The 26,566-nt window shown below is 37.2% G+C and overlaps 1 long non-coding RNA gene across 3 annotated transcripts in view; it reads right to left on the bottom strand.

Annotated features, from left to right (window-relative positions):
• LOC123676586 overlaps positions 1-26,566 on the bottom strand; it is a 157,044-nt gene that overhangs the window by 47,942 nt on the left and 82,536 nt on the right. The window contains exons 1-2 of one of the 3 annotated variants that reach the window (XR_006746979.1): positions 25,335-25,556; positions 18,831-19,060 (exon numbers count right to left, since the gene is read on the bottom strand). The exons of 1 other annotated variant lie outside the window; for it this stretch is intronic. This is a non-coding gene — a long non-coding RNA (uncharacterized LOC123676586). Of the gene's footprint in view, positions 1-18,830; positions 19,061-25,334; positions 25,557-26,566 lie in introns of those variants that run through there. One more of the 3 variants, XR_006746978.1, reaches the window with a different exon arrangement.

The following is a 26,566-nucleotide window of genomic DNA, read 5'->3' as shown; positions in this document are numbered from 1 at the left end:
CGTCAGAAACGGACAAGATGCAGGTCACGGACGTCGTAAATTGAGCATCACATATAAATTGATCGTCGCCATAGAGTGATCTGTTCCGCGGCCACCGACTTTATATGGGAATTTAAAGGATATGGGAAGCCTTAAGCGGGGTGCAAACTCCTCTTTACTGTCCGTCCCCGCCGGTCGTTTTTAACAATAATTCGTTTTTACGTCGCGTGAAAGGTCTCGCAATTATATTTAACTGGGTATCGCCACTGGAATTTAGGGTCTACGTGATGGAAATTACAAAGGTTGGTGGCTGGTCTCTCACAGTAGGGAGTATGCTGGGAGCATCTCGAGAACTATAAGAATTAAAGAAAATATGTAGGCTGTCTAACCCTTTTCTCAGAAATTATGATATAACAATTCGTGAATTATCACGAACTAACATATGTTCTGATAAAGGGTGTTTATTTTAGAGCTATAGAACTTTAAATTGCAATAAAACAACGATGCATTCTTCGATTGACATGAATTTTATTTATCCGCAAGATAATCTTGTGGCATTACATTTTAAATATGATTTCTGGCATATGACCGCCACGGCTGGCTCGGATGTAGTCCAATCTGGACGTCCAATTTTTGATGACTTTTTCTAACATTTGTGGCCGTATATCGGCAATAACACGGTGAATGTTGTCTTCCAAATGGTCAAGGGTTTGTGGCTTATCCGCATAGACCAATGACTTTACATAGCCCCACAGAAAGTAGTCTAGCGGTGTTAAATCACAAGATCTTGGAGGCCAATTCACAAGTCCAAAACGTGAAATTAGGCGGTCACCAAACGTGTCTTTCAATAAATCGATTGTGGCACGAGCTGTGTGACATGTTGCGCCGTCTTGTTGGAACCACAGCTCCTGGACATCATGGTTGTTCAATTCAGAAATGAAAAAGTTAGTAATCATGGCTCTATACCGATCACCATTGACTGTGACGTTCTGGCCATCATCGTTTTTGAAGAAGTACGGACCAATGATTCCACCAGCCCATAAAGCGCCCAAACAGTCAGTTTTTCTGGATGTAACGGTGTTTCGACTTACACTTGGGGATTAGCGTCACTCCACTCCAAATGCGGCAATTTTGTTTGTTGACGTAGCCTTTCAACCAGAAGTGCGCTTCATCGCTAATGGACGTAGTGCGCGATACGTATTCCGCACAGAACCATTATTTTCGAAATAAAATTGCACTATTTGTAAGCGATGTTCAGGTGTGAGTCTATTCATGATGAATTGTCAAACCAAACTGAGAATAAATCACTTGACAGCTGTTAAACCGGTCGCCATCTTGAACAGTAATGCCAACTTAAAGTTATATACCTCGAAAAAAAGCACCCTATACAAGTTTCTTGTTCAAAGCAGATTTTGGGTTGGCTAGTGATGGCGGGGCATTCCGTCACCAAGTGATCCGGAGTTTCTTCCTCCTCCCCACAGAATTTGCATGGGTCATTTTCTGTTAGACCCATAATCATGAAATGTTTCGTAAAGCGGCAATGCCCTGTAAGGAATCCAGTGAGGAGGTGTTGTATATTCTTGCTAAGATCCAGATACTTCTTGGATCTCGCAGCGTCAGAGTTTCGAAGAAACTATTCGGATTGATCCAAACTAGATTCCACCAGAGTGTTTCTCTTTAGGTTTTTTCCTTCTCCTGAAACTCTTTCTTGTAGATACATTTGCCTATACCATAGGTAGAGTTCAAGGTCTTTTATTGGCAAGTGTATTGACCTCCTCATTCCCTCTAATTCCCAAGTGGCCGGGAACCAAGTCTGAAAAGACCTTGTTATTTTTGTCTATTTCATTGAGTTTTCTTCGGCACTCCAATAACATCTTAGAATCGATGATATATGAGCTCGGTGCTTTGATTGCAGCCTGACTCTCAGAATGTATCGCTAGATATAGGCGTGAATTTTATTTTGAGCTCAAGTACAATGAATTCAGTGTAAAATTTACATTTGTTCATTTAAAACTGATGCATTATTCACTGACGAAACAATCTGCTTCAGCAATTGGCCTCTTTTACTCGCTCCAAAACTTGATAATATGAATCCAATGCGCTAAATACCCCCTTCAAGCGTTCAAATTCCAAACTAGGCCGGTCATATTTCTAAACCGTCAAGATATCGCGTATAACTTGCGAAAACCCAATTTAAAATCCGACCAGTCCATCGTTCAGATCGATCCCGCGGAATGCTCTGCAGAAAATTAGGCGAGTTGTTTAATGAATTTTGTTCCCAACTCTGCATTTTCTCTGACCAGCGCCATCGAAGTATATGCGAGAATCGTAAGGAGAATATTTCGGATTCCAAATATTTGGACTCGATGCCGCAGCAGAACTTCTTAAATTAGCATTTTATCCACTTCGGAATTATAAAATTTCGGTCTGGCATTCCCGGATGGCGTGTTTGCCTCTCCGCGTTATTGGTATTTATCGATCGGCCGAAGAGATTCGAATTACGAAACAACAGCGGCCGTCGAAGATGGCTGAGAGAGACTTGAGGAACTCCTTCTGTTTGTTCAGGTTGTTTGGTTCCGAGCCAACCCACCGTTAATAACTGATGTTGTTTTCGAGAGTCGTCTCGATTTCTGAATTTCACCCGGAATTTGAGATTCCTTCATTCGAATAAACGAAGAGATCTAATCGACTGTGAAGGAATTTTCGATGGACTCGAAATGTGGAAATTATCACACAGATGATACTTATGGAATTTCAACAATAATGTTCTCTCAATTCTTATGAAGAGATTTCCAATAAGAGGTTTCATTTTGATATAAAAAAAACGAGTAAATTTTAAGAGAAATCAATGGATTTTCAATTTCAAAAAGAATTTTCTAAGACCAAATCGCACATTTGCGGCTGTATGTTTTTATGTTCTTGAATCGATTGTGGAGCATTGGCATATACCCCATCTTTCAGGAAACTTTCCTCGTGAAATTTCGATCTCAAATGTGACAGAGCTGCTCATTAAAGTGGCCTCCAAGGTGAAAATGGACCTCATCACTGATGATGATTTTTCAATAAACTTCCTGATCATTTTGATACATTTCAAAGACCCAATCAGCGAAGATATGACGTTGCTGATGATCGACCAGCTTGAGTTTTTGTGTTAACTGAACTTTGAATTTCTGAATTTAGGATCGATAATAAAACAGTGGATTCAAAATTCGCAGAAAAAAATATGTTAAAAGAGCTTTATCCTAATACTTATAAAATTCTGAGCTTATTTTATTTCTTCTTAAAAAAAAAGCAGAATGCATCCCTGTACGGGGCACGAACCAACCCACAGCAAAACCAACGATCAGTGGCTACGTCAGACGATTTTTTTTATTTTTAAACGAGCGCCAGAAGTCACAGAACCACGCGAGTACGTGACTCTATGTCACTTTTTTCCTCCGCTAATGACAATTACTGTTTCGGAGATTTTCCTAGATGTCTTCTCGTGGCAAGTGAATAATTGTTGATGTGGAGGAATTGGAGCCACGTTTATGGGACCCCTTGTAGGTATACGTCGCTTTGTTTATCTTTCCCGAAGAGACTGTTAATTTGATTTATAACGTCGTTTTTCATTCTTATAGTTTCGGAAGGTTGTAAAACGATGCTGGTCGGAGATAGTGGATATTTTTCGAGAAGAACCGGCATCAGGGAGCATAATCTTCGATATAAGCTAGGAGATTAATCGTGGAGATTGATGGAATTATTGTTTTCGGTAGGAATATTCAGATGTAATACTAATAGAGGTCGACTATACGCAAGCTAGATTTCAGGAAAATGGTTGTATTCAATTACAATAATCTAGTAATCTGTGATTTCTGTTAATGACAACTTAGTTGGCCAAACATCTATCAAACACTAATTAATGTAGTAAGATATGTAAGAGTACCTATATGGTAACTTCAACTCTCCAGTTAATTCTATTTTATTTGAAATGTAGAAGAAAAATCTGCGAAGGTTTCTACACTGCCGTCTACCATAATTAATACAGATATTTCTTCAACATTAAAAATATCATCAAAATCATTGAAATGATTTGGAAAAATTTTGCTATCTATTTACAGATCTTCTTTCAGAAACCTTTAGATTTAGAATAGTCCAGTTAGTTCCTACCATATGTAGATTTTGAGCAACATTTAGGATGTCAAAATACAAGTTTAAACGAGTTTCTAGCTGCATATCTCAAATTCTCAGGTTAGGTACTAAGTTTTTTTTGGATTTATAAATATAGTCATAAAATATTCAACAAAAACTAATTATGGTACAATAATACCTAACCAATGGAGAATTATATAACCTAAGAGTTTCGGAAGTATTAAATTCAGTCTGTTGACAACTTTCTATTTGATGCGAATAATTAAAAAAAAATTCCATGTGCATAACGAGAGTTGATATCTGCTAATTCAAAACTGCGTTGGAAAAGTGATAAACATTGTTTTGTCTATATCTGACAAAATTGATATTTAATGAGGTACGGAGGGAAATTTATAGCGGGCCGAGGGATGGAAAATCAGCGATAAATCAATGATAAAAAACATTGAATAGATTATTAGTTGTGAATTTATAGGGATGTTTTATGTTCGGTAACAGGGAAAAGTGTCTACTTGGCATGATAAATCGATCGCGATCTAATTCAGTTTTTTGTCTGTTGTGGCAACATATCTCATTCGATGGTTTCGATGGAATGGGGGGGACAACAAGCCTGTTCATAAATATTCGATGTCGTTTAAAATATTTCATGGAATATTTTACATATGATCAACGGAAACTAATCTATTCGTTCATTCGGTATTCCAAATACTAAATGATTATACCTTCGAGCACATAAAGGGTTAAACCTGATGTTCATTTAGAAGCTAAACAGAATTACCTATAAGGGTTTTCTAATTGATATAGCGAAGAATTTATCACATAAGATTTAAGATATTTCGAAAATCATTCAAAGGTCTTGATTGAATAGCTTGATAGATAAATATTCGTGAAAGTGGTAAAAAAATTCAAAATTTTATCTCTATGGGTCAGCAATAGTGTCTTAAAAGCAGCCTCAAATGAGCTCAGATATAAATTCAGTCAAGACTCTGAGAAACTTGAAATTGCAAAACGAAGCTCGATCTGTACCCCTCCATTCCAATCACCATAGTAACTACCATAGTTACTATGGTGAGGAGAAAGGAGGAGTACCGATCTCTAACGTATCAATCTCGATAACAAAGTGGTAGGATCCCACCACTGTGTTGGTGTGATATCATGAAAGATCTAACAACTCTGCTAGGGGGTATTGAATGCAATGAACAACTTGCAAAAAAAGAATTGCTGAACTATGGAATCTCTCTAAGGCAAGGGAACAGTTCAACAATGTTTGCTCAGGAAAAGGTCCTTTAAGAGCAAGACCTGAACCTAGAAAAATCTCGTGAATTTTTCTTCTTCCTGCATAAAGAAGGTCATACAGCTGCCAAAACCTAAGCTTGAAGTTATCGTAGGACTGCTGATATGGTACTTCCCACATAAGTACCTTCCCTAAGGTATGTATCTATTGGCAGATCAAATTTTTTCAGACTTTGTCATTGTGTAAACGTCCAGAAGTGGCTAGTTTAGGAATTCCTATTTTGAAAAAGCCTCACGGAGTGTCCTTTATTTACTAATATGGTATGTCTACCATGTTGAGCTCTGTCGAGCTCTAAGGACCTAAGCAAAGTACCTATATAATGAAAAATATTTGTTTTAGTTCTCGAAGGCTACTATCTAATAATCGTACCCTACATTTAATCAAATTTAATATGACCTTCCAAACAATGGAAATTAGTTTTCTAAATTTTCTTAGCTAATAAGTGATTGTACAACGAGGAGATGAGGAAACCTGTTAAAACATACGCAAACCACCACTATTTTCTTGGAAGCAACTCATCTCTTGTCTAACATAGCACAACAAAGAATCCAATAAAGAAGCTTGACAGGTTAGTGCCTCATTGTCAGAATGATTTGCATCTAGAAATTGCATATTGGATAATGACTTCGTAATGACTTTAGTTGGAAATTGGTCGTATGTCACACTGCGTGATTCCTAAGTTATTACCAGAAAATCTTCCGTCGTCTGCAACATAACCAAAGTATAGGATGTTCCAAATTCAATACTCACTCAGCACTATAGGGTGTTTTTTTCGAGGTATATAACTTTAAGTTGGCATAACTGTTCAAGATGGCGACCGATTTGAAAGCTGTCAAGTGATTTATTCTCAGTTGGGTTTGGCAATTCATCATGAATAGAATCACGCCTGAACAACGCTTGCAAATTGTGCAATTTTATTTCGAAAATAATGGTTCTGTGCGAAATACGTATCGCGCACTACGTCCATTTTATCGTCGACAAAATGAAGTGCACTTCTAGTTGAATGGCTACGTCTACAAACAAAACTGCCGCATTTGGAGTGAAGCTAATCCTCCAGGGTATGTCGAAACACCGTTACATCTAGAAAAACTGACTGTTTGGTGCGCTTCATGGGCTGGTGGAATCATTGGTCCGTACTTCTTCAAAAACGATGATGGCCAGAACGTTGCAGTCAATGGTGATCGGTATAGAGCCATGATTACTAACTGTTTTATTCCTGAATTGAACAACCATGATGTCCAGGAGCTGTGGTTCCAACAAGACGGCGCAACATGTCACACAGCTTAAGCCACAATCGATTTATTGAAAGACACGTTTGGTGACCGCCTAATTTCACGTTTTGGACCTATGCGAATAAGTCACAAACCCTTGACCATTTGGAAGACAACATTCGCCGTGTTATTGCCGATATACGGCCACAAATGTTGGAAAAAGTCAACGAAAATTGGACGTCCAGATTGGACTACATCTGAGCCAGCCGTGGCGGTTATATGCCAGAAATCATATTTAAAATATAATGCCACAAGATTATCTTGCGGATAAATAGAATTCATGTCAATCGAATAATCCATCGTTGTTTTATTGCAATTTAAAGTTCTATAGCTCTAAAACAACACCCTTTACTTTAACGATCTTCTGACTGTTCAGTACCTTTTCTGTAGTTCTTGGCTCTTACTTCTTTATTAGAGTCGAAATTCTTTCCCTGGAGCATTCTTTTGAGGTCTGCAAAAAGCTAGTAATCACTGGGGGCTCAGAACTGGAGAATAAGCTGGGTGGTCGAGCAGTTAGAAGCGCAATTCGTTCAATTTGACATGGTTTTTATCGATTTGTGACTAGGAGTCTTGGTGAAAAACTAATGTACCTACCTAATTACTTATATCATTTTCATAAGTCTAATCTATGGGGATGCCAATAAATAGAACTATATTTTTATACTATCTATTATTCTTCTTCAGCTATGTGTTAATAAAATTAGAGGTCTGTTCCGTAACAAAAGGAGTTCATCACAAAAAAATGCACCGGCCCTTTTCCAGAAATCCATCATTTCAATCATATATCAATCCAAACAAATCCGCAATCAATTCGAACTGTATCCTCTATCAGCGATCCGTTTGATCGTCAGGTCTCTTCAATGCTTGTTGATATTTACTTTCAATTACTGTCGATTCAAAACTGTCGAATGTGGTCGACGATATAATGAATGGGATATATGTGCAGATGATTATCAATTAATTCCAGTGGTCTTCGACCAATTAAATTATTTCGCTCGATCGATTTTTTTTCCTGAACTAGTAGTCGGTAGTCTGATTATCACGTGATGCTGATGGGATTTGGCTGAATTGTTACATAATGAACGATGGCTTGTGGAGATTCTGGTCGATTGTTCGAGGCTCTTGAAATATATAGAAATATAGCTAGAGCCAGCGTCATTTCGTGCAATTGGAATGAATACGGTCATCAGGCTTTTATTATAGAATATTGAACTTTTTTAGTTACTAATTGGTGGTTGATCACGGTCAGAACCAGTTTAATGATTTCTATGTTTTCGTTACCAAAAATATGGTGATAAAAATTTGGGGACTACATTGTGTAACCGCTCAGTTTCTAACTGATTTCATTATTAGTTCATCATCAGAAACAGAAGTTTGAAAATTCTACAAATGGTACAATGTATTTATAGGGTGTTTTTTTTCGAGGTATATAACTTTAAGTTTGCATTACTGTTCAAGATGGCTACCGATTTAACAGCTGTCGAGTGATTTATTCTCAGTTTGGTTTGGTAATTCATCATTAATAGACTCACGCCTGAACAACGCTTGCGAATAGTGCAATTTTATTTCGAAAATAATGGTTCTGTGCGGAATACGTATCGCGCACTACGTCCATTAGCGATGAAGCGCACTTCTGGTTGAATGGCTACGTCAACAAACAAAACTGCCGCATTTGGAGTGAAGCTAATTCTCGAGTGTATGTCGAAACACCGTTGTATCCAGAAAAACTGACTGTTTGGTGCGCTTTATGGGCTGGTGGAATCACTGGTCCGTACTTTTTCAAAAACGATGATGGCCAGAACGTTACAGTCAATGGTGATCGGTATAGAGGCATGATTACTAACTTTTCCATTCCTGAATTGAACAACCATGATGTCCAGGAGCTGTGGTTACAACAAGACGGCGCAACATGACACACAGCTCGTGCCACAATCGATTTATTGAAAGACACGTTTGGTGACCGCCTAATTTCACGTTTTGGACCTGTGAATTGGCCTCCAAGATCTTGTGATTTAACACCGCTAGACTACTTTCTGTGGGGCTATGTAAAGTCATTGGTCTATGTGGATAAGCCACAAACCTTGACCATTTGGAAGACAACATTCGCCGTGTTATTGCCGATATACGGCCACAAATGTTGGAAAAAGTCATCGAAAATTGGACGTCCAGATTGGACTACATCCGAGCCAGCCGTGGCGGTCATATGCCAGAAATCATATTTAAAATGTAATGCCACAAGATTATCTTGAGGATAAATAAAATTCATGTCAATCGAATAATCCATCGTTGTTTTATTGCAATTTGAAGTTCTTCAGCTCTAAAAAAAACACCCTTTATTTTGAGTTAATATGAAACGTTGATTCACTATGGGACATTAGAAGTGCGTTCTTTGTGGAGAAACTCACAAATTGAGTGAAATATCGTAAACTGATATATTTTCATTTCCGCGCGCTTCTTGTCAAATTTGATAGTTCATGTTGGGGACAAAATTTGCTTACTGAAAAAGGCATAATATATGCTCCCTCTATCTATGTTTATTACTCTGAGAACTGAGCCTTAGCTTATTGGAGCCACGAATTTCTCCAAGGAAGAAGCATCATCTGAAAAATAGGAAATTTCAGAAAAGCCCATTTTTCAAGTTTCATTCCCTACTCAACCATATGCTACCCATCACCGAACGAAAAACACCTGGACACTTCATCCTCCCCCTCCTTGCAGATTAAACGAACGCTTCAACCAAATTCTTTCGCTAATTAACAATTAACTCACTCCACCAAAAATTCATATCCAAATTGAAAATTTCGACGTAGTCACTGGCCGAAAGTGTGCAGCCCTCTCCTATCTGGCGTCAGCATCTCGAAATCATTCTGCGGGCATCAATAACGAGCCCGGAGGATTTGGGAGTTTGAAAGGCCTCTCTGCTGGCGGCCAATTTTCCCTTGAAAAAGCAACAATGAGCTCGCCGTTGGGCGCCGGCTAATTCTATTACATATCGATCTGGCCGTGATAAGAATATTGTGGCTTGAAGGTGTTGGGACTTTGATAGAACGATCGGTCGTGTCCTGTTCATTAGGTGTTTTTCGGTGGTGTTTATTGGCCGGCAAAGACGCTTGTCAGATCAGATGTAGGTATGTTTTTATTGGCTGTATTATGAGGATTGATTGGATGGAGAGTCTGGCTGTTTCAAGTCACTGTTCTTCGAAGCGGCTGTGAATAATATTTCGTCAAATTTGATCGTGGTTGGTTGATCGCAGTCACATCTTTGTCTCTTGTGTCAATGTCAAACAAGAACTTGATTCGAGGAAGACATCAAACGAGAAGTTGATTTTAAGAACAACAGATATTTTGATAAATGAAAACTATATTTCTTAGGAATTTTAATAAAGGGTTTTTTCTACAACTGCTATAAAAAGTAGGTTATTCTTCATAGCTTACTCATTTCAAAACTATGTATTGCTCATACTGTGCGAAATATTATTTCTCTAATTCTGTGGTTATTCCGTTCATTCTTCCACATCTTGTAGAACAAAATCGTGCGAGAATATATCAGAAACGCACAGTTTTCATGGTTATATTTTATTATTCTATATTGGTACTCCGAACTTTCCGCCACGGCTTTAGCTGTCAATTCATCAATTTGCCTTAAAGAAATTAGTTCTGCCAACCAACATTTTTCAATGAAAAAATCACTAAATTATATTTATGGAAATATTTCATTAATTTCAACGAAAATGCAATGAATTAGAGAAAATAATGTATAATACTCGTACAGAAGGCTCATTCTACCACTCGTTCATTCTAAACTCGCCACTTCGTGGCTCGTTTTTGAATTTTGAACTCGTGGAAGAATATCAATGCCTTCTGCACTTGTATTATAAATAACTATTCTCTAATTCCGTGGTTATTCCGTTCATTCTTCCACATCTTTTAGAACAAAATCGTGCGAGAATATATCAGAAACGCACAGTTTTCATGGTTATATTTTATTATTATATGTTGGTACTCCGAACTTTCCGCCACGGCTTTATCTGTCAATTCATCAATTTGCCTTAAAGAAATCAGTTCTGCCAACCAACATTTTTCAATGCAAAATAACTAAATGATATTTATGGAAATATTTCATTAATTTCAATAAAAATGCAATGAATTAGAGAAAATAATGTATAATACTCGTACAGAAGGCACATTCTACCACTCGTTCATTCTAAACTCGCCACTTCGTGGCTCGTTTTTGAATTTTGAACTCGTGGAAGAATATCAATGCCTTCTGCACTTGTATTATAAATAACTATTCTCACGGCACTTTGCCCACACCTCGCTTGGTAGACCAATGAAATTGGGCTTTTGAGTCGTTTCAATGGAAACGCAAGAAATTAGCACATACTGTCAACGAAGGCCATTTTGATTTGAATCAAGTCCATCACTTGAATTATTGAAATTTCCACACTCGCGAGAAAAGTTGGACTTTCCCCATTTGTTGCACAATATACTATTTCAATAAGGGGTGTCATTTTCAATATAGCCAGTTATCTGAACAGACTCTATTTTTGAAGCTGTTTTTTTTGTCATTTGACGTGTCTAAACCATAGAATAATAAACATAGATAGAGGGAGTATTTGCAATTTTTACATGTCCCCAACATGATTAGATAACGTTGTCGGTTTGTGATATATTTTAAATCTACAATATTACTATATCATTAGGAATGTATATTATATTAAATGAAATATATTTACTTGAGTGATTCCCGATTAAATATTCAAATTTGAATATTTGGAATCCGATATTTTCCCTAATTGTCGAATTTATGATAAGCTGAATATATTTTATTTTCTGTATCTACCTGCTGAAATCCAAGGTTTGGCAACTTTTGCTCTCCTAACAGGCCAATTGAAAAGTCCCCGGTCTACCAAGTAAAACACATTTTTTGGCAAAATTCGATTTTATTATTCAACATAGTTGCCTTCGAGGGCGATACAGCGATTATAGCGATCTTCCAACTTTTCGATACCGTTTTTGTAGTACGATTTGTCTTTCGCTTCAAAATAGGCTTCAAGTTTCGGTGATTACTTCTTCATTGGCGTTAAATTTTTTTCCAGCGAGCATTCTTTTGAATAGGAAAAAGTCGCGGGGGGACAGATCTGGCAAATACGGTGGATGCAGAAGCAATTAGAAGCTCAATTCATGCAATTTTGCCATTGTTTTCATTGATTTGTGACACGGCGCATTGTCTTGATAAAACAGCTTTTTTTTTACAAATGGGGCCGGTTTTCAACGATTTCATCCTTTAAACGATCTAATAACGCTATATAATAATAGCTGTTCTTTTGGAGGTAATCAATGAATATTATACCTCGCGAATCCCAGAACAAAACTGTAAGTAGACATATTTGACAGCCGCCAATTAACAAATCTCGAAGAAGATCGACATCACTAAGGCGTCTCACAAGATTCCTTCACACAAAAATGAAGATTAACTCCAGATACGGAGTTGTGACCTGTTAACGAAAGTTTCCTGTTCAGAATTGAGATTCATTCTCTCTCCTCGTCTATTGTACATTGCATATGCCACTTTCTTCTTTCGTAAACAAGGCAACAACAAGTCAGCATAACAGTAATTCATTGAATGTTGCAATCAATCTTCCGCTACATCGTATCTGATGGCAGATCATTACAGATTCGAATTTATACAATCAACATAATTAATAAATTTCTTATAAATCCATCAGGTTCTAATTGGTCGAGCATCAGGCTCGTTCTGAATAATTATAGGATACAAAAGTGCGTTAAACCACACACACAAGCGATAAGTAAAATAATCACGTTACTCTCACAATAGACCTGACGTCCAAGGTTACCACCTTGAAAAAAATCCCGGAACGCTATCAATCATAGATTGGCTATCTGTGGCCCGAACACAGATACCCGTTTGACACTCGACTTAACCTCTGCGAGATTGAGCAATGAATGTTTTGATTTTTTGACTCGCAATCATTTGTCATCTTTTTATACCTGGGCGGGTCCGTTCGGGAATAATCAAGCGGGCACAGACTCGCACAAACACCGAATGCTGCAACTCATGCCGGGCCTAATTGAACGCCGCTTTTTCTGTGCATTCTCTTCTTCTTCTTCGTCGTCGACGACAGTCGCAGGAAAGACATCGACTGGATGGAAATTTAAGAATACAATTCGTATTCCCGACTATATTGTCGAGTTGCTGGAATCGCTCGATCGTGGCGTGGGGTTTTTTTTCGCCGTAAATGAGGATTGTCGGACGAAATTGGTTTCTCGATCGATATTTGATACATCAATGATTCCGACCTGGCTTGGAAGGCGTTGGGATCGCACGGAACGGTCTCGTCCATTCTTACAATGGCTGTTTGCGTGCCTTGTCATTTCCTCCGATTGGAATTGGTACCATTGTTGGTTTTTGCTGGACATGCACTTGGTAATTACGCATGTGGATGATTCGGGTAATCACCTGCAGTTAACCATGTTGCGTTTTTTATTGTCTGTCATCTAACCAGCTGTTCGCACTATCATAAAAGAAGAAGGAAGGCTTGACGTTGGTACTCATTAGGATTATATTTTCTACATTCATTATTTACAAAGACGCAACTTATATGGAGCTGTAAAATATTGAATCAGACCATAGATTCTAAAGTTTTTTACCGTGCTTCTGTAGCTATCATAGTTTTTGAAATATCGAACAGGAAAATGGGAAAAAAACGGAAGAATAGGACTTTCATAAGAAACGTTATATCTCCGAAACTATAGGTTGTAGATGACTCAAATAAAAATGTTTTTTGTTGCATATTAATAGATCTTCAACATACTAAAATTTAAAGTCTGTATCGAATCTCACCGAGAGATAACCATCTGTCGAATATTATCAATTTTCTTTGGAAAATATCAGTTATTACTCCTAAAATAATGTACTGATCTCACAACTAACTGCAGTTTCGTCATTTACGGAATGAAACCTACCGATATAGTAGTATTATAGATCCATGTTGGAACTTTAAATTTTTTGTGACAAAAATTTTGTTTAAGCATGGAAAATTCGCTAAATTTTTTTGGTCTTCGATTTTCATGCAAAATTTGACTGACTTTGAAACGTAAATTTTAACGATTTTCACCGTTCTTCTGTAGCTCTCATAGTTTTTGAAATATCGAACAGAAAAATTGGAAAAAATCGGTAAAAATAGGACTTTTATGAGGAACGTTATATCTGAAACTATAGGTCGTAGATCCTTCAAATAGAAATATTTTCTGTAGAATATTAGTGGATCTTCAACATACTGAAATTTAAAGTCTGTAACATATCTCACCGAGAGATGACCGTCTGTCGAAAATGATCAAATTTTCTTCGAAAATTTCAGTTGACACGCTATAACTACTGAAATAATTGAATGATCTCACTGTTAACAGCAGTTTCCTCATCTGTGGAACCAAATCAACTGATAAAGTGGTATTATAGTTCGATGTTGGAACTTTAAATTTTTTATGAGAAATTTTTTTTTAGATTTTTATAAGTAACGTTATATTTCCGGAAGTGTGAGTAACAGATCCCTCAAATAAAGATGTTTTTTGAAGAATATTAGTGGATCTTTATTATACTAAAATTCCAAGTCTGTATCACATCAACGAAGGAAAAAGTCGCTTTAGTGGATGCTCGACAAACAAGACAATAATAGTCAGATGGCAGACCCTTCAAACTATCATATTTTCAAATGAATGTTTGTTGGCGTCGGCCATATGACTTAGTTTCGAGAATCTCTTCTTCCAGTTGCCTCTACCTCAACCCTGTATGAGTATATAAAGCAGTGGCCATTCTGTTCTAACATTACAGAAGATTCTCATCTCATTTCCAAACTTAATAAAACGTTTTCTGAAATTTGTAAACTACCTAACGTCAATAAATTATTGTTTATCCTTGATCAACTCGATGAAATTCAATCAAACCAATTCAAAATAAAAAAAAAACTATAATCGCCTGATGGATATCAGACACTTGAACAATGGTACCAACCAATCGTTTTCCACCGACCCAAAAAACCAGTTCCAACCTCTCGACCCATCAATCCTTTAGTCCCGCGCGATCACAAATTGGATGTCACTCTTCTTCCCTCGTGAGGCCTCGAACACCTCCTAATCTAACCGTTCGGATCTATCGGATGGTCCTTCGGCTCTCATGACGGATGAAACACCTAAGTGGTTATTGTTTAATATCTCCGGAGGGGGTCCCCCGGTCGTACCTGCCAGTCCGGTCAAAAAAAAAATCATAAAAATCAGGCGCGTAAATGGAAAGCCGCAGGTAGTAAAATACTTATTACCGCACGTCGCGATTGACAAGAGTGTGATTGGGGGATTAGCCATCCGAAGGAGTTAATCATCTGGATGAAATATGGAATTCGGATTTTTCAAACGACCCGTCTGACAATAAATATTCACGATGGGAGTCTGAGTTGTTGGCGTACGCGAGCGTACCGCGGGTAACGAGGAACGTCTGTCGTCTTCTTTTGCAGAGAGGAGATCGTGAAGTTTTCAAAGATAACGTCGCTAGAAGTTGGCAGAGCTGCGGCGCTCAATTAAGATGCTGAAAAATTGGATGCACGACGCAAGAAAGCTGAGTTGTCTGACGATGCGATCTGTTGTAGGCTCTTCGAGTGTGCGAGGTTGTGGGGTTCCACAGGAGTCAGTTATTCGGACCGTTATTTTGTGTTTTATCAATGCAAAAATAGACTTGAATGCTTTTCTAAGCAAATTTTCAGCCTCGATATGTGAGAATGAATGAAATAAGGATTCCTCACTAAACTCTTGAGTCAAAGAAAGCGTTGGCTTTCTCCCAACATAGTGTCAAACATTGTTCATTGGCTACCTTAACAAAGGTAAAACAATCAACAGTGAATATTACATTTTATTATTATTTCACTGAACCGTGGTCGTTACGGCTCTGTTAGCCTGCCGAGAACTGCGAACATGTTAATTTTTTGTTCTTAACCCTACCTATTCATAAAAACCCAGGGAGACCGTTGATGCTGTTAATGAAACCGACGACATCCTTGGGAGCCTTAGCTATTACTTCGTGAGTATTCAGAACTGACTTTCTATGAGTGGTTCTTAGGTCAGTCAGCACACTATGTATTCGGTTGTTTCTACCTTCCATCTCATTTTTCAGATCTGGCTCCCAAGAGATTACTGCATTTTTGCAGACGTTAAAAGAATGCTTCAGGAAAAGAAATTTGGCTCTAATGAAGAAGTTGCCCAGATTGAAGCCTATTTCTAACACAAAGAAGAATCAGAAAAGGCACTGAAAAGTTGGAAGAACATTGGAGTACATATATCACTCTTAAAAGTGACTAAGTTGACGAATAGTGTAATATTTTAAAGAAATTAACTGATAATATGCCCAGGGCTTCCTGAAAGAAGTGTTAGTTCGTAGTCTAATTATTTAGTAACCTACTCTACATATCACATACAGAAGTAAACTGTTTCGCAAATAATTATAGTCTAGCCAACAAACAATAAAGATACACATGAAGTGTACTGTTATTATTTCTGTGTTGACCTGTTAATTTATAATTTAATATGCATTAATTAATGTTGTAACGGTTTATGATATTTAACGAATTTTCATATTGCGGTGTTTGTAGCAGAATTATGTTCAGTTTAATATTTGTCATATTGTTATATGCGAATGGATGAGTGGACGGGAAAATAGATCTATGTAGTGTTGATTTTTCAAATATTAGTTAGTAAACTTTCTCTTCAGTCGCAGGTAGGTACTTAGGGAGTATTTTATACGTGAATTATAGAAAAATATGTTTTAACCTTCATCAAATACAAATCATTCAAATATGCACTTCTTGGCATCCATATAATTTCGAGAGATCCACATTCTCATGGTGCTCAAGAACCAAACAAAGCGAAGAATTCTGACCTGTACAAAAGTGATTATCTCACAAATCATCGATTATACCTGATTTTAATCACCACAACCTGGAAAATTTCGTTTCTCAAAAGACATTTCAACAAGATAGACTGAGTCACCATTGGGAATGACTCAAGACCGCCGTAAACACAATATATCATAATTCCAGTCTATGGTTTCGAGAAACACAAGTCATCGAAAAATTCGCAGCAAAACGTTTCAATCGGGCAGAAAAACGTTAGGTATCCCACAAAATCCCCTTTCTCAGGGTCGCCGATGAAATAACATAGGGGTTTTCACTCGGAAGATCTATTTCGGACATTAAGTACACTTAATAACATAGGAAAGAATGGGCCGATCCCAAAGAAAATAGTTAACTCGAAAATTATGATACTTTTGTAAACCGGACAGGTTTCTTTCTGCCCTAAAACCCCGGCCCTACACCCACTAGCGGACGACCTAAGGGGTCCGCACAAGTTAGGATTTGCAGCGCGGATTTGAACGACGAAAAGACTTTAAAATTTGTATTGCTTGGATTTGTAGAAATTAAGAATCTTTAGGACTAATGAGTTTAATTTTATTTGTTATATAACTTTATAGCTATTTGAGAAAGAATTAATGGATTTTATGTCCCGATTTGAAGATTTTAGATAAAAACATTATAGAACAATTTATTATCGAATGGCCAAAACGAATTCAAATAACCTCTACGTTTCGAGGCGATTCAAGATCAAGAAAATTTTCAAAATGAAGGAACGAGTATAAGAATGAGGCTTCTCTATGAGTATTGTACATTATTTTTTCAAATTCACCGAATTTGAAATCAAAATTGATGGAATATTTCCGTAAATATCGTTGTGACTTTTGCATTGAGAAATGTGGGTTGGCATAACAGTTTTCTGTATCACAAATTTGACAGAATATTTCCCTCCTGTCAAAAATTCTTTGTATATGGAGAACAATTATCGAAAATTACAGCGAATATTTCCCTCCTGTCAAAAATTCTATGTATATGGAGAACAATTATCGAAAATTACAGCGATAATTGCATTGTAGGAAGCGAAACAGCACTGCGATAATTGTTCAGTTTGACAAGTGATGTAACAGTTTATTCGGGAAATATTCCCCCGAATTACACTCGTGCATCAAAATGACCGGATAATTTTGCATTCCAGCGTGTTTTCCTTGAAAAACTGCATTCGGTCATTTTCATTTCTGGAGAAAGAGCCCTCCACATTCATTGTCGAGCTCTTTCTCCAAAAATGAAAATTAACTCATGCAGTTTTATGACAACACGCTGTCATGCAAAATTATCGATAATTTTGATGCACTTGTGCAATTACTTACGATAATATGTGGATAAATCCGCGACAGGATAGTTCCAAGTACCAACATATATTAATGAAATAAAACCATGAATTTTGTGTGTATCTGAGATATTCTAGCACGATTTTGTTCAACAATATGTCGCAGAATGAACTGACTGTGTCACACCCTGTGTAGATTGAATCATTTCTATACGCAATATTAGTTGATTTTTGGCTCACCCAAGATTCAAAGCTACATTCATAAAATCGATTGATCAGAGTTTTATGAAGTAATAAATAAGAATTTTTATATTAATAATTTTTTTATATCAACCGAACTTTTTGTGTGTTCCGTGGCCACCTTTAGCGAAACACCCACAAAAGAATGCATTACAATGCAACATTTCTCAAGTCACCGGTTCGGCCAAAGTGGGTTAGACCCCATCCAATTCTCCTCAGTGTAAACAGAGCTTCAGAACAGGTAGAGATACCCAGCCTCAGGCTTGTTACCATTCATTCGAAAAAACGATGAACCACATACGTTCCCTTTTTATTCTATCATAATTTGTTTAACCTACGGCTTCTATTTGTTCACCTCGGGGTCAAGCGATCTTGCTTCATGATGAATTGCGCCCAAGGTAGCTTCCTAAAAAAACAGTCTAAGATGCGGAGATCCAAGGGTTATATTGTGGTATATTTTCCCACTATTGTCTCGCCCATAAAAAATCGCTATTCATGTCAGTTTCATCGAGGAATGGTTGGCAAAATTGACAATTTGCAACCCTTGGGGTTGACAGAGAGTTATTTCAGAGTGGATTCAAAAAAGTAAACAGTCCTTCAACAACGGTGGGAAGGTTTGGTAAGATGTAGGAATGAATTCGCTATGGATCTTTTTTGTTCTTTTTTCAAATATTTACTGTCACTTACTTCAGTGGATGCTGTACTGCCATTCTCAGGAATCCCAAAATTGATTATTTCCAACTGATACAATAGCACACATAGCTAAAAATTGGTGAGCAACATTCTTCCTTAAGAATTCGACTTTATTCGTCAATGCAGGAAGATTCCTATTTGATTGAGCCGTCAACCTCGCCAATCAATTCTTCATTAGTGCCAAATTTCTTTCTCTGGAGCAATCTTTTGCAATCTGCAAAAAACCAATATTTACTGAGAGCTAGATCTAGAGAATAAGTTGAATTATCAAGCACAATTCTTTCAATTTGACCACGGTTTTCATCGATAGGCGACCAGAAACATTGTCAATACAGTAAACTTGTTTTTATTGAATTTTTTATATAGCTTCAAGTTTTGACACGTATTTTTAGAAATTTGGTACTATCTAGAAAGAGAAGTGGTATGGCAGTGGCGATGCCGTTTGTGTGCCAGGCCCAGGATTTATTGAGTGACTTATTAGTATGAGATCAACTCTGAATAAAAGATTTTATTCATCTCAATAACCTCAAAAACGCCACTAATTGATCAAACCTCATCGCATAATTCGAAGAGTATTTCTTTTAATTGGGAATAAAGCGAGCATATTCCCCATTCATAACAGTCGACCATATAGTTTCTATATGAGATTAATTCGGACCCTTTGTATATTTCCACATGTTATGGTCCATTTACGTTTTGCAAATGTCCTTTTTTTATGCCTCTGAACCGTTTCCAGTCTTTCGTTAGGTATTAAAATTCCTTTATTATCTGGACAGATCTTATGTTCGCTGTCTGAAATATATCTTAACGACGCATCTAAAAATTCAACAGAATATTTCATTTCCGCATAAGAGCTTTAAGCGTAGGCTTTCAAATCGACAAACGACATCGTTTTTCCTATGTTGCCGGATTATGGATTCGAGTAATTAGTTTCATGTTGTTTTAGGGCTCAAAACAGCTTCTGGATTCCTCTATTCATGTGGATTTTATGTCCCAGATGATTGGAAAGGACTAGTGTATATAAAACTCTAAAAAAAATCACAACATTAGTTGAAATATATATTAGGGGTGTTTTTTTTCGAGGTATATAACTTTAAGTTGGCATTACTGTTCAAGATGGCGACCGATTTAACAGCTGTTGAGTGATTTATTCTCAGTTTGGTTTGGCAATTCATCATGAATAGACTCACGAGCCTGAACAACGCTTGCAAATAGTGCAATTTCATTTCGAAAATAATGGTTCTGTGCGGAATACGTATCGCGCACTACGTCCATTTTATTTTGTTTAGCGATGAAGCGCATTTCTGGTTGAATGGCTACGTCAACAAACAAAATTGCCGCATTTGGAGTGAAGCTAATCGTCAAGTGTATGTCGAAACACCGTTACATCCAGAAAAACTGACTGTTTGGTGCGCTTTATGGGCTGGTGTAATCATTGGTCCGTACTTCTTCAAAAACGATGATGGCCAGAACGTTACAGTCAATGGTGATCAGTATAGAGCCATGATTACTAACTTTTTCATTTCTGAATTGAACAACCATGATGTCCAGGAGCTGTGGTTCCAACAAGACGGCGCAACATGTCACACAGCTCGTGCCACAATCGATTTATTGAAAGACACGTTCGGTGACCGTCTAATTTTACGTTTAAGACCTGTGAATTGGCCTCCAAGATCTTGTGATTCAACACTGCTAGACTACTTTCTGTGGGGCTATGTAAAGTCATTGGTCTATGCGGATAAGCCACAATCCCTTGACCATTTGGTAACGGCCACAAATGTTGGAAAAAGTCATCGAAAATTGGACGTCCAGATTGGACTACATCCGAGCCAGCCGTGGCGGTCATATGCCAGAAATCATATTTAAAATGTTATGCCACAAGATTATCTTGCGGATAAATAAAATTCATGTCAATCATCATAATCCATCGTTGTATTATTGCAATTTAAAGTTCTATAGCTCCAAAAAAAAACACCCTTTACAAGAAATAGTAGGTTTTGTAAAAGCATTTACATTATTATCATTAAGGTCAAATAACTTCATGCTGAAAGCTACGCTCAGTACAAAATGATAAGTCAAATGATCTAACGAAGTATTTTCCAATAATGTTTCAATGTTTGCGACAATTGTTTCACCAAAACTGTTGCTTTATCAGGTTACATTTCGACATCAAGTGAAAATTTAAGTCTCGGAAGCAATAAAAAATAATGAATTATATTTCAGTATATGAAATAGCAAGAAAAAAAGGGACTGAAGGCAAATCCCACCAATAATAGAATCTGTGATGAAATTGTCATGAGAAAAATATATCTATAAGCGAAGTGGAGCTCATATTCTCCATCTCCTCGGAGGCTTTGACCCACAACATCCTCAGCCATTCCGTATAGCCAGAAAACAATTCAAACAAACCATATCTCATGCTGTCTGGAATGCCAAATCTTAATTGCTAAAGCAAGAACCAGTCTGTTTGATACAAAAGACTATAAATCTTTTATGAGGACCAAATACGATTCAAGAACATCTTTATTTACGAGTTTGAGACCATTGTCTCTATTCGCATAGGTTTAATTCAATGTTCATTCTACGGTTAAATAAATAAATATGATAATTTATTGAGACCGATTCTTGGGTGTTGCTATAGCGGTCACATGTCACAATCCATAATGCATCTATCAGGATTTGATTGTGATTTATTCAGTGGATATGGCGCTGTAGGATCGTGGATCTGAGTGATCGACACTCAAGTTCAAATCGTGTGAGTCACGGTTAAGTATGTGGTCGTGATTGACTGTACACCGAAAAGGATGCAAATTTTATATGAAAGTTATTTCCACATCACATGAATCAGCATTCGTGAATGTTCAAACCCATTTGGGTAGACCCACGATTCTAATTTTACAATTTCAAGCTGTATTTATCATAGGCTTTTCCAATAAGTGGTTTCATTTTGATATTAAAAAAAACGTGTATATTTTAAAAGAAATCAATGGATCTTTATGATTGGAACACGAGCTACTTGACTGGTAGGAGACAGTGTGTTCAGATTGGAAGCTCCCTCAGTTCTTTTTCTGCTATTCAATGTGGAGTACCACAAGGTACAATATTTGGTCCTCTTCTATTCATTATCCAGGTGAATTGGTTGCTTTTGCGGATGATACCGCTTCATTTAATCGAGCTGAAACGTGGAATTAACTTAAAGATTTGATGGAAGATGATTGGACATTTGACATCCTTCCGTGATATGCTGGATTGTCTCATTCGTTGGAAACCCATATCGGCATCGATCGTCAGTACTAGTTCGATGTTTCTAGTAATTTCTTGTTGTTATTAGGGATTCATCAAGCTAAGTAGCTGACATTTTAACCGAATACTTGACTTGAAAATCAAGCTCGTGAAAAATTAGATACTTGAGCTTGACTTGACTTGATTTTAGATATTTATTGCTTGACTTGATATTACTTGAGCTTAATATGCATGCGTCACGCGGTATATATTTCTGCAATTTCGTGCGTGCTTAGACTAAATAAGGACATTCCTCTAGCGCCAAGAGACTGAAGCATTCGCCAGTGTGACTTTAGTAGAAGTTTTCTCACACTCTATGAAACCTATTGGTAGAAATATCTTTCCAAACTTGGCCAAAATGGCCAAAAACTTTTATCAATGCCAGCATCTTCAGCTCCTATTGAAAGACAATTATCCAGAGCTGCTCTTACAGTTGCAAAAACCCGCAATATGTTAGGCAACAAATCTTTAAGATGGCTCATGTTTCTTAGATCCTGGATGGAAAATTATGAAATCAAACAAAGCCTGGAGGTTTTTAAATATTCTCAATATTTATCAATTGACTTGAGCTTGACTTGAAATCAAGTCAAGCACAAGCCAAGTATCTGGAAAATCAAGCCAAGACGTGAATCTCTTGTTATTATTATGTATTATTATTTATTGCATTGTAAAGAGGAAAGTATAGCTTTTCGAACTGCTAGCAAAATGTTTCTTTTCTCTCGAACCACTACAATTAATAACCAGTTAGTCCTGAGTTCCAAAGGGCCCAAATTAAATTTCACGATAGTCCCTCTGAAGGCCCTTTTCTACGGCTAATAACGCCCAGAGAATTTTGTTAATTTAGTTTAAGTTGTTATAACCTTCCTCCATAAGAGATGTATGTTAATTCAACCGACCGTCTTTGGGGTGTGGCAGTCCTTCCAAACGTCTGGTAAGATGATATTCCTGAGGATCGGCTCCAAAGTTTCGGTCTCATCAAAGTTCCGAACTGTACGGGGGATGGATAGAAACGATCGGAATTGAAATATTAGGGCATAAATGTCGGGGATGGATTCTTTTGTCTTTCGGTAGGTTTTGATGGTTCTAACGATGCTGAAACGAACCTTGATATAAACGGACAGTAAAAGAAAATGTATGCGACAGATGTATAACGTTTTAGTAGTAACATTCGAGTTGAAGTTATTCAAATGCAAATTTTAAACAAATGTTTATGGCATTTTCCAATCAGGCTGAGCCAGTTCGAATCTATTAACAAGACGAAGGTATATTCAAGAATCTCCCCTATATGTTTTTCGGATTGAAATTTTATTGGTTGTAGGAATGAATATTTAGAATTTATTAAGAAATATTCAAATTAAAAACTTAACGAAACAATTAGAGTAGGCATTTCAGAGAAAAGAAGTTACCTCTTTACGATCATTGTACGAGGAAGGAGTGATTCTCTCTTTTTGATAAATAACGTTATACAGGGTGATCCAAAAATAGGAGATTCTTTGGGTAATTTTAAGGACCAAGATTCCTTCAAACTTGGACCTTCAAACGATTTATTTTCGAGATATAGGGGGTTGAAGTTCGATTTTTTTTTCAAGTTTTTTTTTATAGAATCTGCACTTCACCAGATATTTAATATAAGTGATAAGTGAATTTCAATTGAATATTTCCCTCCTGTCAAAAATTCTATGTATCTGGAGAACAATTATCGAAAATTACAGCGATAATTGCATTGTAGGAAGCGAAACTGCACTGCGATAATTGTTCTGTTCATAGATGCTTAGTTTCTATGCATCTTACACAGTTCAAATCTATGGCAATTCCATTCTAAATCAGTTTGACAGGTAATGTAACAGTTTATTCGGGAAATATTCCCCCGAATTACACTCGTGCATCAAAATTACCGGATAATTTCGCATTCCAGCGTGTTTTCTTTGAAAAACTGCATTCGGTCATTTTCATTTTTGGAGAAAGAGCCCTCCACCTTCGGTGTCGGGCTCTTTCTCCAAAAATGAAAATGAACTCATGCAGTTTTTATGACAACACGCTGTCATGCAAAATTATCGGTAATTTTGATGCACTTGTGCAATTACCTACGAAAATCTACAGGTTCCTATTTTTTTCTGGAACTGTGCTCTGCAGTAGCAGATACGACAAAACTGAAAAAAGTCTAGTATTAGATCAGAGCTTCTTTTTACTGTTTTTCAAATTAAGAGTGGCTGACCAAAATATTCGAAAGGAAATGAAAAGGGTTCCTTATTTCAGAAAATTTATCACCCTGTAGATTTGGAATTGAAATTGGCATATCACATAGTATAGATAGATAGGTGCTTATTTACATTCGAATAAACATATGAATTCTAAATTGGAATATTGAAACAAAAATTCAACAACCTGTACCTCGAAAACAAAGCATTTGATTAAAGAACTTTCCTCCTCAAAATTATCCATGGATTTACCATTTTCATTTGAATTTCAATTCAGGAACAACGTAAACGAAGGTATATATCGAGAAAATTTGGATTTTGGGTTTTAACTAATTTCAAAACTGTTAATTCGATTGAAATGAAAATATGCATTTGAATGTAGAATGACAATTTAAAGCCTCGTGAAAAATTTCATGTCGATTGCCTAACCGGAACTTCAAAAATCCCAAATCTATGTCATTGGTTTTCTCATTTTCTAAAATATTATAATAGTTTGATGGGCATTTCGTATTATTGGAAAAAAATATAAAGATATAACTCCAGAACCATGAAAACAATTGTTCTCATTGACGAAGTCAAGCGAGATATTTGATCCTTTCAACCTACCCTGAAACATTCAAGTCTCTAGCACATTTTATTCGAGAGTTATCGTGTACAACGAGTCGAACCCAACAGTTTCAAAACAAAAGATGTAGAAATTGCGGCATGTTTAAAAATGATATCCATAACTGAACCATAGAAATTTCATTAAGTTTCATGTAAGGGATATGAAATCCAAATTCTATACGATTCCGATTCCACCTCCCGTACACCAACCAGCCAGTCTTCTTCACGCGCGCCGCCTAGATCGAAAGAAGGCGCCAGGGCATCTATTATAAAGAGATTTTTGTTTTCGAGGGCGTTACCTTTTAAACAAACAACGTCAGCTAAGTAAATAAAATTATATGGATTTTTCGTATAGTCATTAATATCGCGGCTGATGCATCGTGCATACTTAATTAGCCTTACCTTGTGGGTGGTGCATCTTGGACGGGATGCGCTCACTTAATTGTTCGCAATAATCTGCATATTCGATCAGGTTATTGCCGAAGATGGCAGCCTCGATGACGGCCGCGGTTCCGTGGGTCAAGTTTGGGTAAATGGATTGCGGTGACTTCGCTTATTGGGCCTACTGGACGGCGGTCAACGTTTCGTGATGGAAGCAAAAACAGAGAGATTTCGTCTCGTACTGGAAAACTATAGAAAGTTTACTTCAGGTACTATAGGGTGTTTTTTTCCGAGGTATATAACTTTAAGTTGGCATTACTGTTCAAAATGGCGACCGATTTAACAGCTGTCAAGTGATTTATTCTCAGTTTGGTTTGGCAATTTATCATAAATAGACTCACGCCTGAACATCGCTTGCAAATAGTGCAATTTCATTTCGAAAATAATGGTTCTGTGCGGAATACGTATCGCGCACTACGTCCATTAGCGATGAAACGCACTTCTGTTTGAATGGCTACGTCAACAAACAAAACTGCCGCATTTGGAGTGAAGCTAATCCTCAAGTGTATGTCGAAACACCGTTACATCCAGAAAAACTGACTGTTTGGTGCGCTTTATGGGCTGGTGGAATCATTGGTCCGTACTTCTTCAAAGACGATGATGGCCAGAACGTTACAGTCAATGGTGATCGGTATAGAGCCATGATTACTAACTTTTCCATTCCTGAATTGAACAACCATGATGTCCAGGAGCTGTGGTTCCAACAAGACGGCGCAACATGTCACACAGCTCGTGCCACAATCGATTTATTGAAAGACACGTTTGGTGACCACCTAATTTCACGTTTTGGACCTGTGAATTGGCCTCCAAGATCTTGTGATTTAACACCGCTAAACTACTTTCTGTGGGGCTATGTAGAGTCATTGGTCTATGCGGATAAGCCACAAACCCTTGACCATTTGGAAGACAACATTCGCCGTGTTTTTGCCGATATACGGCCACAAATGTTGGAAAAAGTCATCGAAAATTGGACGTCAAGATTGGACTACATCCGAGCCAGCCGTGGCGCGGTCATATGCCAAAAATCATATTTAAAATGTAATGCCACAAGATTATCTTGCGGATGAATAAAATTCATGTCAATCGAATAGTCCACCCTTGTTTTATTGCAATTTAAAGCTCTATAGCTCTAAAAAAACACCCTTTATTATCTGTGTACAAATAGAGCATCGATTACTATAAGAACTATTTAA

The sequence above is a fragment of the Harmonia axyridis genome, chromosome 3, assembly GCF_914767665.1.
Source record: "Harmonia axyridis chromosome 3, icHarAxyr1.1, whole genome shotgun sequence".
Lineage (NCBI taxonomy): Eukaryota > Metazoa > Arthropoda > Insecta > Coleoptera > Coccinellidae > Harmonia > Harmonia axyridis.
The sequence above is the reverse complement of the archived record's forward strand: the minus strand, read 5'-3'. Positions and strand labels throughout refer to the sequence as shown.